The 21307-nt window shown below is 42.9% G+C and overlaps 1 protein-coding gene across 9 annotated transcripts in view; it reads right to left on the bottom strand.

Moving 5' to 3' along the window:
- auts2a (activator of transcription and developmental regulator AUTS2 a) overlaps positions 1-21307 on the bottom strand; it is a 503450-nt gene that overhangs the window by 211105 nt on the left and 271038 nt on the right. The gene's annotated exons all lie outside the window — the stretch shown is intronic.

Here is a 21307-nt window from a genome sequence, read left to right as displayed (position 1 = left end):
TTCCCTCACTGTAGGACCTTTAAGGTTGCAGTGACACATCCATAACCTGAGCGAAAACCAGATTGCATACCAGAGAGAATACTATAGACATCAAGAATGCCAGTCAGTTGATTATTGACAAGTTTGTCCAACACTTTTGATAAACAGGGCAAAATAGAAATTGGCCTATAACAGTTAGGATCAGCTTGATCTCCCCCTTTAAATAAAGGATGAACCGTGGCTGCCTTCCAAGCAATGGGAACCTCCCCAGAGAGGAGAAACATGTCTGGCAGAATGAGTGAAGGAGGCATTATTGCGAAATAGGAAACCGATTCTAGATTTAATTTTGGATTGGAGATGCTAAACCTTTTCTCAATATAGGGGGTGCTGTTTCCACTTTGGAAAATATCGTCTCCAAATTAAACTGCCTCATACTCAATTCTTGCTCGTACAATATGCATATTATTATTACTATTGGATAGAAAACAATCTCTAGTTTCTAAAACCGTTTGAATTATGTCTGTGGGTGAACCAGAACTCTTTCTGCAGCGAAATCCATGACAGGAACTGCGAAGGTCTGAAAACGAGGCTCTGTTCTCAGATCAGTTTAAAGCTCTGTATGTATCCTATGGGTCGACATGAACTGCACCCGCCTTCCCCTGGATGTCAGTAACCAATGAGAAGTGGAATGGAGTTTCTACGTAGTTCTCAGAGCTTATAAAAGGCCAAGGAACAAAGGGAGCTCTCTTTTCGTCGTTCGTCATTGCGCAAAGGAAGACCTCAGGATGGCATTTTGAAACGCTCAGTTATCGACCTTAGATATATCCGTCTGTAATTTAATTCGATATAGGTGTTAGAAACATCATAACGAAGTTATTTTAAACCGAGTTATATCAGTTTATGCGAGTATATTCCTATTTTCGGAATTTCCTTAGTATTGCGTATTGAGGATTTGGGCATGTTGTGGCCACATAGCTATTGTTAGCTGCTAATTCCGAAGTTGAAGACGACGTTTTACAACCAAGCAACGATTCTTTTGGACAAAGGACCACTTGCCCAAGATTCTGATGGAAGCTCGTCCAAAAGTAAGAGCTATTTATGATGTTATTCCGTATTTATGTGGAAAAATGTAAACGCATTTGTCCGCCATTATTGCGGCACTAGTCTGGCTGTAACGCACACTGTATGTCTAGTAACGTTAATTTTAAAAATCTAACTCAGCGGTTGCATTAATAACTAATGCATCTTTCATTTGCTGTCCAACCTGTATTTTTTAGTCAAGTTTACGATTATTTATTGATTAGATTAGGTGCCTTTCCAAGATGGCGCCGGCCAGAATGCATGACCTGTTGCCACTGATCACATTGTATAACCACGATTTGTGCTGCTAAATATGCACATTTTCGAACAAAACCTATATGCATTGTGTAATATGATGTTACAGGACTGTCATCTGACGAAGTATATCAAGGTTAGTCCAAAATTATATATCTTTTGCTGTATTGTTACGATCGCTAACCTGTGCTGCTGGTAAATTGCTTGTGTTTCTGGCTATTGTGCTAAGCTAATATAATGCTATATTGTGTTTTCGCTGTAAAACACTTAAAAAATCTGACATATTGGCTGGATTCACAAGATGTTGGGCTTTCATTTGCTGTACGCTGTGTATTTTTCAGAAATGTTTTAAGATGAGTAATTAGGTATTTGACGTTGGTCTCTGTAATTATTCTGGCAGCTTCGGCACTATTTCAGATTGCAGCTGCAATGTAGAACTGTGATTTATACCTGAAATATGCAATTTTTTCTAAAAAAACATATGCTATACAATAAATATGTTATCAGACTGTCATCTTATGAAGTTGTTTCTTGGTTAGTGGCTATATATATCTTTATTTGGTCGAAATTGTGATAGCTACCCATGCAGGAAAAAAATGGTGGGAAAAAAAAGTTGTGTCTTTTGCTATCGTGGTTAGCTAATAGATTTACATATTGTGTCTTCCCTGTAAAACATTTTAAAAATCCGAAATGATGGCTGGATTCACAAGATCTGTATCTTTCATCTGGTGTCTTGGACTTGTGATTTAATGATATTTAGATGCTAGTATTTACTTGTGACGCTATGCTAGGCTATGCTAGTCAGCTTTTTTACTGTGGGGGGTGCTCCCGGATCCGGGATGAGTACCAAGTAAAAGTTAATGTGAGTCTGGAAGGAGAGTTAATCTCACGAGTCACCAACCCTGATCCGGTAGCACCCCGCAACTCACCCCACTGATTAGCACAGCTAGCATAGCGTCACAAGTAACTTGTAGCATCTAAATATCATTAAATCACAAGTCCAAGACACCAGATGAAAGATACAGGTCTTGTGAATAAAGCCACCATTTCAGATTTTTAAAATGTTTTACAGGGAAGACAGAATATGTAAATCTATTAGCTAACCACGTTAGCGAAGGACACGATATTTTTACCAGGCAGATTCGGCTAGGCGCCCACGTCCAGTTCACATGCACAACAGATATGATATAACATCGTAAATTGGGTAAACTGATCTTTCATCAGAATGTTGATCAAAGTGTCCTTTGTCAAGATGAGTCGTTGGTTCCGTTCAGAATTCTTCCTTGCCCACTCCATTTAGCACAGGTACCGGTCGAGTGGCACGAATTTCTCAAACGTAAATACAATCCGACAACGGTACACCGCAAAACTCCCGGAAAAATTCAAATAATCTGATTAAACTATATTGAAAAAACATACATTACGATGATATGGTCACATGTATCAAACAAAATTCGACACGGAGATAGTTTGCATACATAACGCCAGCAAAACAGTACACCAACGCAGCTCAAATTCGAGCATTCAGAAAACCGGAAGTTGTCGGTCACGCCAAAGAAATGGGTCCTATTTCACGTCAGTCCCAGATAAACAAAGAATTTCTCCTCTGACGTCCTCTTGACAACCAGAGGAAGGCGAATGAGGTGTGTTTCTGGTCATAGGGGGCACGACCATATATAGGCAGAGCTTTGAAGCCAGCATAACACATCTTGATTTTATGTTCTTGGTCATGGAAAGTGCTGTGGAATGACTTCTGTATCACTCAGAGACAAAATTGAAACGGTTTTAGAAACTAGGGATTGTTTTCTTTCCAATGGTATGATTTATATGCATATAGTAAGAGCAATAATTGAATAAGAGGCAGTTTAATCTGTAGAGCAAATTATGCTAATGCGAAAATATTACCCCCTGTATTCTCAAGAGGTTAACAGTCTAACCAGACATCTAGGTATTTGTAGTTGTCCACATATTCTAAGTCAGAACCGTCCAGAGTAGTGATGCAGAGTAGTGGTGCGTGCAGCAATCAGTTGAAGAGCATGCACTAAGTTTTACTAGCATTTAAAAGCAGTTGGAGGCCATGGAAGGAGTGTTGTATGGCATAGAATCTCGTTTGGAGGTTAGTTAGCACAGTAAGGGCCAGGTGTACACAGAATGGTGTCGTCTGCGTAGAGGTGGATCAGAGAATCACCAGCAGCAAGACCGACATCATTGATATATACAGAGAAAAGGGTCGGCCCAAGAATTGAACCCTGTGGCACCCCCATAGAGACTGCCAGAGGTCCGGACATCAGGCCCTCCGATTTGACACACTGAACTCTGTCTGAGAAGTAGTTGGTGAACCAGGTGAGGCAGTCATTTGAGAAACCAAGGCTATTGAGTCTGTCGATAAGAATGCGGTGATTGACAGAGTTTAAAGCCTTGGCCAGGTCAATGAAGACGGCTGCACAGTTCTGTCTTTTATCGATGGCGGTTATGATATCGTTTAAGACCTTGAGCGTGGCTGAGGTGCACCCATGACCAGCTCGGAAACCAGATTGCATAGCGGAGAAGGTACGGTGGGATTCGAAATGGTCGGTGATCTGTTTTTAACTTGGCTTTCGAAGATTTTAGAAAGGCAGGGTAGGATGGTTATAGGTCTGTAACACTTTGGATCTAGAGTGGCGGCAACTTTCCAATCTTTGGGGATCTCAGAAGATACGAAAGAGAGGTTAAATAGCCTAGTAATAGGGGTTGCAACAATTCTGGCGGATAATTTTAGAAAGAGAGGGTCCAGATTGTCTAGCCCAGCTGATTTGTAGGGATCCAGATTTTGCACCTCTTTCAGAACATCAGCTGTCTGGATTTGGGTGAAGGAGAAGCAGGGGGGGGGGGGGGGGGGCTTGGGCAAGTTGCTGCAGGGGGTGCTGAGATGTTGGCCGGGGTAGGGGTAGCTAGGTGGAAAGCATGGCCAGCCATAGAAAAATGCTTATTGAAATGATTGATTATCGTAGATTTATCGGTGGGAACAATGTTTCCTATCCTCAGTGTAGTGGGCAGCTGGGAAGAGGTGCTCTTATTCTCCATGGACTTTACAGTGTCCCAAAACTGTTGGGAATTAGTAAGACAGGATGCACATTTCTGTTTGAAAAAGCTAGCCTTTGCTTTCCTAACTGCCTGTGTATATTGGTTCCTAACTTCCCTGAAAGGTTGCATATCGCGGGGGCTATTCGATGCTAATGCAGAACGCCACAGGATGTTTTTGTGCTGGTCAAGGGCAGTCAAGTCTGGGGTGAACCAAGGGCTATATCTGTTCTTAGTTCTACCTTTTTTGAATGGGGCATGCTTATTTAAGATGGTGAGGAAAGCACTTTTAAAGAGCAACCAGGCATCCTCTACTGACGGGATGAGGTCAATATCCTTCCAGGACACCCGGGCCAGGTCGATTAGAAAAGCCTGCTCGCTGAAGTGTTTTATGGAGTGTTTGACAGTGATGAGGGGTGGTCGTTTGACCGCGGACCCATTACGCATGCAGGCAATGAGGCAGTGATCGCTGAGATCCTGGTTGAAGACAGCAGAGGTGTATTTAGAGAGCAAGTTGGTCAGGATGATATCTAAGACGGTGCCCATGGTTACGGAATTAGGGTTGTACCTGGTAGGTTCCTTGATAATTTGTGTGAGATTGAGGGCATCTAGCTTAGAATGTAGGATGGCCGCGGTGTTAAGCATGTCCCAGTTTAGGTCACCTAACAGTACGAACTCTGAAGATAGATGGGGGGGCAATCAATTCACATATGGTATCCAGGGCAAAGAAGGGTGTCTATAACAAGCAGCAATGGTGAGAGACTTGTTTCTGGAAAGGTGGATTTTTAAAGGTAGAAGCTTGAATTGTTTGGGCACAGACCTGGATAGTAAGACAGAACTCTGCAGGCTATATCTGCAGTAGATTGCAACTGCGTCCCCTTTGGCAGTTCTATCTTGTTGGAAAATGTAATAGTTAGGGATGGAAATTTCAGGATTTCTGGTGGCCTTCCTAAGCCAGGATTCAGACACGGCTAGGATATCTGGGTTGGCGGAGTGTGCTAAAGCAGGAAATAAAACAAACTTAGGGAGGAGGCTTCCAATGTTAACATGTATGAAACCAAGGTTTTTACGGTTACTGAAGTCAAGAAATGAGAGAGCCTGGGGAATGGGAGTGGTGCTGGGGGCCGCAGGGCACCGCATGTGTGGGGGAGGAACAAAAGGGCTAGCTTACGGCATATTGAGCAGGGCTGGAGGCTCTACAGGGAAATAAGACAATACTCACTAACCAAAACAGCAATAGACAAGGCATATTGACATTAGGGAGAGGCATGTGTAGCCGAGTGATCATAGTGTCCAGTGAGTAGCTAGGCGAGCTGGAGATACGGCAATTCAGACAGCTAGTGGGCCGGGGCTAGCAGGCTAGCAGATGGGCCTCCGGGGGAAGTCGCAATAGAAGAGCCTGTTGAAAACGCCTAGGACGGTTACGTCGGCAGACCAGTCGTGATGGATCGGCGGGGCTCCGTGTCAGCAGTAAAAGGGTCCAGGCCAATTGGCAAAAGAGGTATTGTAGCCCAAGAATTGGCTGATGGACCTCTTCGGCTAGCTGGGAGTTGGGCCTAGCTCTAGGCTAGCTCCAAGCTAACTGGTGCTTGCTTCGGGACAGAGACATTAGCCAGGAGTAGCCACTCAGATAGCAGCTAGCTAGCTGCGATGATCCGGTGTAAAGGTTCAGAGGTTGCGTTTGGAATCTGGACATGTGGTAGAGAAAAAGCAGTCCGATATGCTCTGGGTTGATATCGCGCTGTGCAGACTGGCAGGAATTGACCGGGCTAAGGCTGGCTGATGTCCGAGTTAACGGTGATGACCACTAGCAGGGGCTAACTGACTTCTAGCTAGTAGCTAGTTAGCGGACTAGCTTCTGATGGGGGTTCCGGTTCTAAAGTATAAAAAATAGCAGATCCGTACCACATTGGGTGAGGCGGGTTGCAGGAGAGTACGTTCAGTCCGTAGATGGAAATTGAGATTAAAAATATACAAAATATATATGAAGAAAACTATATATACATGGGACGGGACAAGACAAAACAGATGTCCGACTGCTACGCCATCTTGGAAAATATATCAAGGAGAGTAGGCTTTTCTGGGTGTTTGGAGTTATACCTTGTGGGATTGGTAATAATCTGAGAAATATTTAGGGACTCCCATTGGTTTAGGACTTGGCAAGGTGGTTTAAGCATGTTCCAGTTTAGGTAACATAGCAGGACAAATTCAAACTTAGTGTAAGGTGCCAGGAGAGAGCTTATGGCATTTAGGGTAAAGGCCAGAGCTGATGGGGGACGATAACACACAGAAAGAGTCAACAAAGAGCTATTTGAAAGTCTAATGCTTAAAACCAGCAAATCAAATTGTTTGGGGTATCATCGGATGGGGCCACAGTGTCTCCTGACCCCTCCTGTCTCAGCCTCCAGTATTTATGCTGCAGTAGTTTATGTGTCGGGGGGCTAGGGTCAGTCTGTTATATCTGGAGTACTTCTCCTGTCTTATCCGGTGTCCTGTGTGAATTTAAGTATGCTCTCTCTAATTCTCTCTTTCTTTCTTTCTTTCTCTCTCTCGGAGGACCTGAGCTCCAGGACCATGCCTCAGGACTACCCGGCATGATGACTCCTTGCTGTCCCCAGTCCACCTGGCCGTGCTGCTGCTCCAGTTTCAACCGTTCTTCCTGCGGCTATGGAACCCTGACCTGTTCACCGGATGTGCTGCTACCTGTCTCAGACCTGCTGTTTTTAACTCTCTAGAGACAGCAGGAGCGGTAGAGATACTCTCAATGATCGGCTATGAAAAGCCAACTGACATTTACTCCTGAGGTGCTGACTTGTTGCACCCTCGACAACTACTGTCATTATTATTATTTGAACATCTTGGCCATGTTCTGTTATAATCTCCACCCGGCACAGCCAGAAGAGGACTGGCCACCCCTCATAGCCTGGTTCCTCTCTAGGTTTCTTCCTAGGTTTTGGCCTTTCATGGGAGTTTTTCCTAGCCACCGTGCTTCTACACCTGCATTGCTTGCTGTTTGGGGTTTTAGGCTGGGTTTCTGTACAGCACTTTGAGATATCAGCTGATGTACGAAGGGCTATATAAATACATTTGATTTGATTTGGGGACAGACTTGGTGGAGACAACCAAGCACTGAAGGTGTTCGTTGGTAAAGATTGCCACTCCACTACCTTTGGAAGATCTGTCTTGCCAAAAAAGGTTATAACCAGTAAGGGTAACTTCAGTGTTCAAAACACTCTTTCTTAACCACGTCTCAGTAATGACCAACACATTTGGATTGGAGCTGTGAACCCACACTTTCAATTGATCAATTCAATTGATAATTTCCTTGAAAATGAAGCCGACGGATAGGGTGCTTCAAGCTCTTTGGAAACTTTGCAGTATTTTTATATGTTATTTCTTACATTATTAGCCCAGGAAATGTTTTGTGTTATTACATACAGCCAGGAATAACTTTTGGATATCAGATCAGCGGTAACTCACCAGCATTACCACCAGGAATACGACTTTTCCGACCGGTTCCTTTGTTCATACCCCCCAGGGCAATTTAACTGATCCCAGAGGCTGTTCCAAAACACCGCCGGCGGAAAAGAGGTACTCGGAGCGGACTTTTAGTCCGATACAGGAAGCGCGCACACCACCCATCAAGTATATTACTCGCTAATGTTCAGTCTCTGGATAATAAAGTTGACGAGCTCAGGGCAAGGATTTTATTCCAGAGAGACATCAGGTAATGTAACATACTCTGTTTCACGGAAACATGGCTCTCTCGGGATATACTGTCTGAGTCCGTTCAGCCAGTTGGGTTCCCAGTTCATCGCGCAGACAGGAATAAATATCTCTCTGGGAAGAAGAAGGGTTGGGGTGTATGTTTCATGATTAACTACTCATGGCGTGATTGTGATAACATACAGGAACTCAAGTCCTTTTGTTCACCCAACCTAGAATACCTCACAATCAAATGCCGACCGTGTTACCTCCCAAGAGAATTCTCTTCGGTTATAGTCACAGCCGTGTATATTCCCCCTCAAGCCGATACCACGACGGCCCTCAATGAACTTCACCGGACTTGCAAACTGGAAATCACATATCCTGAGGATGCATTTATTTAGCTGGGGATTTTAACAAAGCAAATTTAAGGAAAACATCATTGAAGTTCTATCATAACATTGACTGTAGTACCCGCGCTTTCAGGCTTTTATTTTGAAAAATGAGCGAGAACGATCACATTGCGTAAGTGGATAGGTGGGGGCTCTCAGAGTGAGTTGTGCGCAACAGAGAAAGGCGGCCATTGTTACTCCCGGTCCTATTGAAAAACCAACACTCCCGGTGTATATATTATTGAATAGATATTTGAAAAACAACCTGAGGATTGATTATAAAAAACGTTTGACATGTTTCTGTGGACATTATGAATATTATCTGGAATTTTTGTCTGCGTTGTCGTGACCGCTTTTTCCTGTGGATTTCTGAGCATAACGCGCCAAACGAACGGAGGTATTTGGATATAAAAATATCTTTATGGAACAAAAGGAATTTGTTGTCTAACTGGGAGTCTCTTGAGTGAAAACATCCGAAGATCATCAAAGGTAAACAATTAATTTGATTGCTTTTCTGATTTTCGTGACCAAGTTACCTGATGCTAAGTGTACTTAATGTTTTGTCGAGCGATCGATAATTTACACAAACGCTTGTATTGCTTTCGCTGTAAAGCATAATTTCAAAATCTGAGACGACAGGTGGATTAACAAAAGGCTAAGCTGTGTTTTGCAATATTGCACTTGTGATTTCATGAATATGAATATTTTCTAGTAATATTATTTGACTGTGGCGCTATGCTATTCAGCGTTGCTGATGACAATTATCCCGGAACCGGGATGGGTGGTTCAGAAATGTTAAAGTGACCAGGGATTTCAAGTGTATGTATATAGTGTACGGCAGCAGCCTCTAACGTGCTAGTGATGGCTATTTAACAGTCTGATGGCCTTGAGATAGAAGCTGTTTTTCAGTCTCTCGTCCCAGCTTTGATGCACCTGTACTGACCTCACCTTCAGGATGATATCGGGGTGAACAGGCAGTGGCTCGGATGGTTATTGTCCTTTGGCCTGTCTGTGACATCGGGTGCTGTAGGTGTTCTGGAGGGAAGGTAGTTTGCCCCTGGTGATGCGTTGGGCAGACAGCACCAGCCTCTGGAGAGCCCTGCAGTTGCAGGCAGTGTAGTTGCCGTACCAGGCGGTGATACAGCCCGACAGGATGCTTTCAATTGTGCATCTGTAAAAGTTTGTGAGGGTTTTAGGTGCCAAGCCAAATTTCTTCAGCCTCCTGAGGTTGAAGAGGCGCTGTTGCGCCTTCTTCACCACACTCTCTGTGTGGGTGGACCATTTGAGTTTGTCAGTGATGTGTACGCCGAGTAACTTGAAGCTTTCCACCTTCTACACTGTGGCCCGTCGATGTGGATAGGGGGGTGCTCCCTCTGCTGTTTCCTAAAGTCCACAATCAGCTCCTTTGTTTTGTTGACGTTGGGTGAGAGGTTGTTTTCCTGGCACCACACTCCCAGGGCCCTCACCTCCTCCCTGTAGGCTGTCTCGTCATTGTTGGTAATCAGCCTAGTACTGTTCTATTCTGAAAACTTGATGTTTGAGTTGGAGGTGTGCGTGGCCACGCAGTCATAGGTGAACAGGAGGGGGGGGGGGAACTGAGCACACATCCTTGTGGGGCCCCAGTGTTGAGGATCAGAAAAACGGAGGTGTTGTTTCCTACCTTCAACACTGGGGGGCGGCCCGTCAGGAAGTCCAGGACCCAGTTGCACAAGGCGGGGTTCAGACCCAGGACCTCGAGCTTAATGATGAGCTTGGAGGGTACTTTGGTGTTGAATGCTGAGCTATAGTCAATGAACAGCATTCTTACATAGGTATTCCTCTTGTCCAGATGAGATAGGGCAGTGAGCAGTGTGATGGCGATTGCATCGTCTGTGGGTCTATTGGGGCGGTATGCAGAGAGGTGATATGATCCTTGACTAGTCTCTCAAAGCACTTCTTGATGACAGAAGTGAGTGCTACAGGGCAATAGTCAATGAGTCCAGTTACCTTTGCTTTTTTGGGTACAGGAACAATGGTGGCCATCTTGAAGCATGTGTTGACAACAGACTGGGATAGGGAGAGATTGAATATGTCCGTAAACACTCCAGCCAGCTGGTCTGTGCATGCTCTGAGGACGTGGCTAGGGATGACGTCTGGGCTGGCAGCCTTGCAAATGTTAACACGCTTAAATGTCTTATGTCAGCCAAGGATTATGCTTTACAGCGAGCCCACAGTCCTTGATAGCGGGCCGCGTCGGTGGCACTGTGTTATCCTCAAAGCGGGCGAAGAAGGTGTTTAGCTTGTCCGGAAGCAAGACGTCGGTGTCCGCGACATGGCTGGTTTTCCCTTTGTAGTCCGTGATAGTCTGTGGACCATGTCACATGTGTCTCTTCTCTCTGCCGTTGAAATGCGACTCCACTTTGTCTCCATACTGACGTTTTGCCTGTTTGTTTGCCTTATGGACGGAATAACTGCACTGACACCTTGCCATGGTTAAATGCGATGGTTCTCGCTTTCAGTTTTGTGCAAATGCTGCCATCTATCCACGGTTTCTGGTTTCTTCTCAGGCCGTATCTTCCAATACCACCTGAGAATGTAATGCAATATGTTAACGCTCTGTTCCGACCTGAGTTTAAATTGTATTCAAAATCTTTCAAATACTCGTTTGCTTGAGTCTGCCTAAAGTGCTAGATGGGCGGGTTTGCACTTTTGGTACTATTGCATTGGTTCCATTGATTGGAACATTAGTTTGCTGCCCCAGTGTCTTTAGATATTTTTGTCAGATGTCACTATGGAATACTGAAGTATAATTACAAGCATTTCATAAGTGTCAAAGGCTTTAATGAGAGAATCACTGACATGATGTCAGCTGGTCCTTTTGTGGCAGGGCTGAAATGCAGTGGAAATGTTTTTGGAAGATTCAGTTCACTTGCATGGCAAAGAGGGACTTTGCAATTAATTGCAATTCATCTGATCACTCTTCATAACATTTTGGAGTATATGCAAATTGCCATCATACAAACTGAGGCAGCAGACTTTGTGAAAATTAATATTTGTGCCATTCTCAAAACTTTTGGCCACGACTGTACTATTTGCATCCAGGTCTGATTCACACATAAACTCAATACTAAACACCCTCGCAGACGAAGCAAAGTCCCTCATCTCTGACCCTCCTTTGACCCTCTGACTGTAGGATGTTTGCTGCATGAAGAAAATAATCAATTTAACGCATGTTAGAGCTGTGAAAGCACTGACATAATTGCCTGAAAAGCTTTCATCGAACGGATTTAAGTAATTAAACAAACATTGTGAGCTGGAACTTTATAACCCCATGGCTCACTCAATACATTTCCAACGGGGAGAAAGGGAGGAGGGAGAGGGAGTTTATAATCACAGTCAACCGCACCAGATCCATTTTTACAGACAGGAGCAAAATCTTTAATCTTTTTTAAAGCCAGTTGACAAGAACTTATTTGCTGATCAATCCGTCCCTGGGTGAATGCTGGACGCAAGCAGACATCAATACAACCCCCGAGGGGAAGTAAGGCAGCGAAGCACACTAACACTGCTCATATCGGACACACATAAATCTAAATGAAGCACAGTCTGCTGGAGGCGGAGACTTACACTGACACAACACTGGAGGTGGATACATAACTGGAGACACTGAGCTTCAGTAGCAAGCAGCGGCCATCTTGTGTTTCATTAGTTGCTGTGTTATTACAGAGGACTGAGAGGGAAGCAGGCTGGGCTGGGCCCCTGTTAGCATGGGGCTAATATTACCAAAGACAGCAAGCATTAAAGACAGCTAGTGTTACTGCCAGCCAATAAAAGCCATGCATTCCTTCCACAGACAGGCCTGAGAGGTGCAGTTGTTCAGGGATTAGAATGAATGTCACAGGGGCCTTAAACACCCTGGTTAGGATATAAAGAACACTGGTAAACAGAACCTTTCATTGATTATGTGTGGGCAAGAAGAGAATGGGATGACTGGATCAATGAACGAATAAATGAATAAACAACTGTGTGGGTGAGTAAATTAGTATGTACATAGCCTGGAAGAATGAGAGGCTAGTGGAATTAATGATTGGATGGACAGAATACTTGGGCTGTAATATAATGCGTGGGTGATTGAGCTAATGGGTGAATTAAAAGAGTGAATGACTAAATTAAATAACTAAATCATGAATGAGAAGTGTGTAAATGTGATAAAAATGTGCCATAAGGAATTAAATGGACTTGTACAGTACCAGTCAAAAGTTTGGACACACCTACTCATTCAAGGGTTTTTCTTTATTTTTACTATTTTCTACATTGTAGAATAATAGTGAAAACATCAAAACTATGAAATAACACATATGGAATCATGTAGTAACCAAAAAAGTGTTAAACAAATCAAAATATATGCTATATTTTAGATTCTTCAAAGTAGCCACCCTTTGCCTTGATGACAATTCTGCACACTCTCTGCATTCTTTCAACCAGCTTCATTTGGAATGCTTTTCCAACAGTCTTGAAGGAGTTCCTACATAATTCTGAGCACTTGTTGGCTGCTTTTCCTTCACTCTGCGGTCCAACTCATCCCAAACCATCTCAATTGGATTGAGGTTGGGTGATTGTGGAGGCCAGGTCATCATCTGATGCAGCACTCTATCACTCTCCTTCTTGGTCAAATAGCCCTTACACGCCTGGAGGTGTGTTGGGTCATTGTCCTGTTGAAAAACAAATGATAGTCCCACTAAGTGCAAAACAGATGGGATGACATATCGCTGCATCATGCTGTGGTAGCCATGCTGGTTAAGCGTGCCTTGAATTCTAAATAAATCACTGAGTGTCACCAGCAAAGCTCCCCTACACCATCACACCTCCTCCTCCATGCTTCACGGTGGGAACCACACATGTGGAGATCATCCGTTCACCTACTCTGCATCTCACAAAGACACGGCGGTTGAAACCAAAAATCGCAAATTTGGACTCATCAGACCAAAGGACAGATTACCACCGGTCTAATATCCATTGCTCGTGTTCAAACGCATTCAGAAGAAAATAAATTCCACAAATGAACTTTTAACAAGGCACACCTGTTGACTGAAATTCATTCCAGGTGACTACCTCATGAAGCTCGTTGAGAGAATGCCAAGAGTATGCAAAGCTGTCATCAAGGCAAAGCGTGGCTACTTTGAAGAATCTCAATTATAAAATATATTTTGATTTGTTTAACACTTTTTTGGTTACTATATGATTCCATGTGTGTAATTTCATGGTTTTGATGATTATTCTACAATGTATAAAATAGCAAAAATGTATAAAAACCCTTGAATGAGTAGGTGTCCAAACTTTTGACTGGTACTATATATAAAATATTGGCTTGTGTAGATGAGCAGTCTTCATATCAATATACCTGCATCCAAAAATAATGTAATCTACAGATACAGTTGAAGTTGGAAGTTTACATACACTTAGGTTGGAGTCATTAAAACTCATTTTCAACCAGTCCATACATTTCTTGTTAACAAACTATAGTTTTGGCAAGTCGATTAGGACATCTACTTCGTGCATGACCCAAGTAATTTTTCCAACAATTGTTTACAGACATTATTTCACTTATAATTCACTGTATCACAATTCCAGTGGGTCAGAAGTTCACATACACTAAATTGACTGTGCCTTTAAACAGCTTGGAAAATTCCAGAAAGTGATGTCATGGCTTTAGAAGCTTCTGATAGGCTAATTGACATCATTTGAGTCAATTGGAGGAGTCCGTGTAAAATGTATTTCAAGACCTAACTTCAAACGCAGTGCCTCTTTGCTTGACATCATGGGGAAATCAAAAGAAATCAGCCAAGACCTCAGAGAAGAAATTGTAGACCTCCACAAGTCTGGTTCATCCTTGGGAGCAATTTCCAAACACCTGGAGGTACCACATTCATCTGTACTGCATGCATCCGAGACAAACCATGTGAGCTGTGAGCCCTGGCATGGGTTCATTTAGGAGCTGGCTGACCATGGCATCGTTCAAAGAGCAAACAACACTGGAGCCTCAGTTACACAATGGATTTAAATAGCTGTGCGTGTGTGTGTGTGTGTGTGTGTGTGTGTGTGTGTGTGTGTGTGTGTGTGTGTGTGTGTGTGTGTGTGTGTGTGTGTGTGTGTGTGTGTGTGTGTGTGTGTGTGTGTGTGTGTGTGTGTGTGTGTGTTATGTTAAACAAATAAGTAAACCCAAGGACTGCAATAATCCATAAAATAAAGGCTTCAGAATGTCAGCATTCGTTTCACAGGTCATGTTTTTGGACAGCCACATCTCCACATAAATGCAACAGCAGAAAGTGAACATGTAGTCTGACTGACTTGTTTCACCACTGTGTTAGTGTTATCCCCTACTGCTGCAGTCAGTGGCAATAACATGGCCTGCGTGGATTCCACTGGGAAACCTATAGAGTATTAACAAAGTGATCCTCCCTTGGATGACAATGAATTATGGAAGGAAATACTCCCTACTGAGTGGTGCATCCTTAACTGGGAAATATGTCCTCACGTTGTCTTTCTGCCAGGGCCTGGGATCGGCAAATAATGATCTTGAATTAATTTCATCTCACCATGCCCCAGCTCTCTCATACATACTGTACATCAGCCATGTGCTATTACAGGAGTTACTGTTGAAATAAGATCAGTAGTGAGCCATGGTGGAAAACTACAGGCCTCTATGAGCACTCTCCCTTCCTCCCTCGGCCCCTCTATCCATCCGTCCTTCTCCAATCCCTTTTCCATCTCAGTGTGCCTCTATACATCCATCCTCTTTCCCTCTTATCGCTCTCTCTCCCTCTCCTGCTCTCCCTCTCTCTCCCTCCTGCTCTCCTGGGAGTTGAACACAATCTCATTAGCTGCTGGTGGATGAGGCGTCCTCTCCTCGTAGGTTCAAGGTGATGGAAGATTAGGCCATTTGGCCCAGGCTCATTCCATATTCACACCACGTCCCTCTCTGCCCGTGAACACCAAATTACATTGAACCTGGGGAGTCTAACTCCATTAATTTTAAATGGAAGATTAATTTAACAATATGCGGTGGATATTTGTTACAAATCCATCATGTAAAAGTGACGTTTGGCAATACATTTGCGGGTGGCTCACAGTGGGGGGGCCGCAGTGCAAATAAATCAGGGGGGCATTTACAGGTAATCGCTATTTTCACACAGATACGAGCGTACGCACGTGCACGTGCACACACACACACAAAATGGGGACAGAAAGATGTTTGTTGACCATTTCCAGGAATGGTGTGTAATTTTGTATGCTGCTCACTGGATAATTCCTAATTTCTTAGAAGTCACCGTCACCGACTCTTGCTGGTACAGGATACATGAGTTGGCAGTTTCAAACGTTTTGCCCTGGCCTATTGACCTCCTTGCTAAGCCTTCACTAATTTATGGGTGAATCATGTGAAAAGAATGGCCAGCATGTGTCTAATGTGTGTACCTCTGGCATGTACAGTAGATAAACCTCCAAGTAAATAATATAAAAGCAACTTCCTTGCAATCAAGAGTTAGACGAAGATCTGTTCAAACCATCATTAACATTGTCAATATTTAATGTTTGCAATGTTGTTACTTATGAATGTGTGCTGTTTCCACTGGACCATTTGGTTTGACTACACAAATAGAGAGGCGTGTGGATATAAGCCTTGCATACATCTGACTGCACCCTGGATGTGTGAAGTAAGAGAGACAGAAGGCAGGCATCAATTTAATGCAGTGGGCTAAATCAGGGTCCCACAGAGTGTTTCTTGGTAGTCTTAAACAAATCTACTTTGAAACAAATGAATACAACTCACACACATGGTTATGGAATTAAAAAAAGAAGACACCTGTACCATGTCATATATAGAGTTGAAATGTATTCCATTTTGAGTTTGCATCCCAATATTACACAGAAAACCTAAATGTAACAAAACCATTTTACATAGAAACACCAGATTTTAGGCGTAAAAAAATATAATGTTTATTAATTATGAAATTATGAAAAATATGAATAACATTCCACCCATGAGGCCACTAGGTCATTTGACTGCAGGAAAGGGCTATGGTCCATTCTTGCTGATGGCTGGTATGAGCTGAACTCTTCAGGAACAGCACATTAAGCCAACCCAAACGGCCTGGACTGAGCTAGGCTCTGTGTGGAGGGATACGGCTGGACATGTCACGGTGAGATATGCACATCAGCGCCCTGTGACAGTATCTCCTGATCGTATTATGCACCTCAGCAGTGTTCACATCCAATTAATGCTCCACTCCCCACTCCCCGCCATTATCACTACATTGCCCACAGAAACTCACAGCTTTAATATGTAAGTGAAACAGTCATTTTCAGATGGGGGAGAGAGAAACGAGGGTTGGGGGTTGGAGGGAAGGGGTGTGGGGATGATTTAATGGCTAATCTTCTCAGACAGCAGAAAGGCTTTGACTTTTAGCTTTCTAGCTAGCTATCCCCCACTCCCCCCACTCTCTTATCCACCACCAGTCCCCTACCTCCTTCCCCCTTTTCCTGGGCCCAGGCCCCCCCCCCCCCCCCCCCCCCCCCACCTCTTGTCCGCCAGGCATGCAAGCAGCATCCCGTGTCTACTCCGACTCATCTTTCTGCTCTTTAATGGTACATTTCTTAGGGGAGCTCACTGTCTAATTAGAGGAATTGATAACCCCGCTGCTTATTAACGAGGGCAATACATTTCAAAGTCATTAAAGATAACCACGGCAATAAGTCTGGCTTTAAGCATCACTAGGTTTCACAGCCACCGTGTCGAGGTTGTAAAAGGAGGGGGGGAGGGGGAGAGAAAAAGCAATTCCTGCCTAGTCAACTGTAAAAGCTTAGTTATTAGAATCTTTCAAACGGGCAGCAAGGAGAAAATGACATGACCAAATCTCCTTTTTCCTCCGAGTTAATGAAGAATTAGGGTTCCCATTTGGCGTATTAGAGGGTTCACGGGAGGTCAGGGCGTTGTGGAAAGTGTGTTTGACAACGGTGTCAATTTAGCATCAGAGCAGCTCACAGGCCCGTGGCAGAACATCACTCACAGCTGTCACAACCACTTATCTTTCTCATTGTCACCAAACTAACAAAATTCAGGTCAAGATTTTTTTTCACACCCACTTGCCTCTGTTCATTTCACATTTATTTTACAATGTGCTGAAGTCAACTCACTGTGAAAAGGCCTCCGTAATACTTTAAAAGTATAATATTCAACACCTTTTTCCTGCACATTCTGTAATTTCGACTGCCAATGCATGAATGAAAAACTCCTTACTTTTCTCTTCTCTCACTGGAATGAGTAATAGAGTTATACATTTCGTTTCTGCAATGGCAAAGCAATAACAAGCCTATTCTTCTCTATTATTTGTATGTATTCCAGCAATAGAGCAAAGGTGCATTTCTATATATTCCTCTCACACACGGCTTTCCTATAAAGGTGAGTATTTACTTGAATAATCACATGAATCATGGTTCTTTGGGTGGGGGAGCACAACCTAACCAAGCTAAGAATGATGTGCCCAGAATGAGGAGTCAAGTGTAACGTGTTCAGTGCTGGACTCAGCCACAGGAACCAATGAGGGGTGAGCTAACGCTAGGCTAGCATCAGGCTAATGGACCATAGCTACATGGCACAATCTCAGTGATGCGTACAAAATGTACATAAAGGAACTGCCATGGCACATTTCATTTTAGATCCTCATTCAAGCACACACACACAAGTAGACACATTTGTATGATTGTAACACGTTTTTAATACCGTGTTATTGAGTACATGCGCACAATAATACGATTATTGTGAATGGTCAGATTAATACAATAGTTTGATTTAAACGTTTACATGCTTTGCAAGAAGAACAATTTCCCTACTAATCCTGTTTACATGGACACATTTGGAATCAGGCTACCTGATGGGACTTAAATAAATACAGAAAATCACCAATCAAAATAAACGTTCTACCACAGTAACCATGTTATTTTTGTGAAACATATATAATTCTGAGTTAGGACATGAAGTTTGTATGTGAAAAATATTTCTAAGATGCATACTTTCAGAGAATGCCGAGAGTGTGCAAAGCTGTCATCAAGGCAAAGGGTGATAACTTTGAAGAAACTCAAATATAAAATATAATTTGATTTGTTTAATACTTTTTGGGTTACTACATGATTCCATATGCATTATTTCATAGTTTTGATGTCTTCACTATTATTCTACAATGTAGAAAATAGTAAAACATAAAGAAAAACCCTTGAATGAGTAGGTGTGTCCAAACTTTTGACTGGTACTGTACATATATGCATATTTACAATTGTGACAATATCTCATTATTAGTGTGCATGTAAACGTACTCACCGATACCTAGATGTAGAGAACAGTGTAAGGCTAGCATTTCTAAAAGCGAGTTTAAATCTGATTATTCCATTTAGTAAGAGAAGCTATCAATTGAAACTGGTTTCTCATAGTATGTGTCAAATGCATGAAACATTACTTAAAACATATCACGCACATAGCACAATGAAGAAACAAACACAAGCAGTTAATTGCTAACCTGTGGAGAGGGCGGCAGGTAGCCTAGTGGTTAGAGCATTGGGACAGTAACTGAAAGGTCACTGGTTCAAATACCTGAGCCGACAAGGTTAAAAATCTATGTGCCCTTGAGCAAGGCACTTAACTCTAATTTTCTCCAGAGAGATTGTACTACTATGGCTGACCCTGTAAAACAACACATTTCACTGCACCTACAGTATCAGGTGTATGTGACAAAAGCAACGGCTGTTTAACTAAATATACACAGCTGACAGTATAACAGTGCTGAGCGAGGCTTTTAATGTACAGTCCCTGGATGAAACACTGGCTGCTAATAGCTGGGGATGCACTGTTCTTTCTTTCTGCAGGAGGTCCTTTAGCATCCTCCTGGCTGCCAGCCTGCCGCTAATTTGGACAGTTAGTTTTACCAACTTTTATTTCCTGGTGCACTAATAGGCTACAAGAGCAGCTTGCTCTGCGTTGTAATTAATCAAGGAAGACCCCACTACCACCGGACATCCACAATAGATGATTAGCCGTGTTAGGGCACGGCATTATGGGTATTCACTACATTACATCCAGAGGGACCATTTCTCTGTTCCGTCTTCCATTAATGTAATCAAAACAAAATGGAGTCAAACAAAGTCAAGTTGTTTCCATTTTTTACTGGAGAGAGCAAAGTGTAGAAACGGCCATAGTGAAGTCCATTCATTCATTACACTGAGCCTTCTGATTTAGGTGCAGCTGCTCAACTAGTCTTGAAAGAGAAATACGAGTTAAATATGAAGGAAGAAAGTTAAAAGAGAAAGATGAATTTAAGAGGAATTATTCATCAAAGGAATGATAGTGTAATATATGGTAACAAGGTTCTAAAAGACACATTTTCTGAAGAAAAAAGGTGTGCAAGTCTGAAACATCCTATTTTCAAAAATCCATCTACTATTTGTAAACTCTGGCTCATTATTTCAGTAAGAACATGAAAAGTTACTATGCAAACAAATGACTTGACCTCCCAGTGGCTGCATGTTTTTTTTAATAAAGTGTTTAGCTGTCAAGCTGAATGCCAAACGAGAGATGAAGGGGAATTCAAATTTGGAGGGAAATTATTTAACAGGCCTGTTATTACGGCAGCACATGGGGAATAATTTCTATATTGTCAGTGTTTAGTCCAATTATGTTACTTTATCACACTGGGGAATAGTCACAGAGCTGAAATGAAATAGTAGCTAATTCAAAGCACACACCATCTATAACCTTGAGGTCTCAATGTCCGTTTCTCCAGCTCAGAAATGAAGTGGAAAATACTGAGAATAAAATGGAGACTGTCTTTCCTTGTTCTGCTTCTTGGAAAAGAATAGTGTATGTCATTGTTCAAATGGAGGCTATTTACTGCAGTCTCATGCATATCCTTCTCTGAGAATACTGCCTATGTTCTCAATACATTACAAAACAAATCCTAGTTAATAAAATGTCCCAGTCGATACAAGTATCTATCTAGGTCATGGGTAAGTATACATCTCAATAAACATATATAGGGTTACCTTTGACTCAAGCTATTCTGTCTGAAATTCTGAGCTGGAATAGAACAAAAAGGTTACTACCTATAAACTAACACTGACGCACTGACGCTCCTGTTTGACATTCTAGTGGGTGTCATTATAACTGGACTAGGTGTGGGTGTGCACCCTGAGTGTGTATCATAGGGGACTGGCCAGGATCTTTACCAGTATAATGAGGGATTTCTAAATGTAACTGTGTGACCCTTAACAGGTTGAGTTTCGTTTATTAGGATCCCCATTAGCTACTGCACATGCAGCAGCTACTCTTCCTGGGGTCCACATAAAACGTACAAATACATGAGATAGAACAGAACAGTAATGGATAAACACAACATAAGATAATACATTCAAGTCACGGAGGTCCCTTGACACAGCCAATGTGATCTGGTTAGAGCCCTATTCCACCATCACCTCCCTTCCGAACCCCCTGTCTGACTCTGTAGCCAATGCAGTTATATTAATGTCTGACCCTAGCCTCACCTCCACCACCACCTTGGCAGTTGTTACCGCTTGTGACATAAACGTGGTGTCGCAACCAATCAAAGCCTTCCACGGTGACATGGAGGGTCTACCACAATGTCAGGCCACAGATCGACACAACACGCATGGAGGAAGCCCGCGCTGACAAACCATATGAGCTCTGCCAAACCAGATCAATGTCACAGGCTTAGACCTAATGGCAGGATGGTGAACGAGGAGAGAAGTTTGATATGGTGGGTTTTTTCTCTGTGTTTCATCGCCCTTTGTTAGAA

The sequence above is a fragment of the Salvelinus alpinus genome, chromosome 1, assembly GCF_045679555.1.
Source record: "Salvelinus alpinus chromosome 1, SLU_Salpinus.1, whole genome shotgun sequence".
Classification (NCBI taxonomy): domain Eukaryota; kingdom Metazoa; phylum Chordata; class Actinopteri; order Salmoniformes; family Salmonidae; genus Salvelinus; species Salvelinus alpinus.
This window is presented reverse-complemented; position numbering and strand designations above follow the sequence as displayed.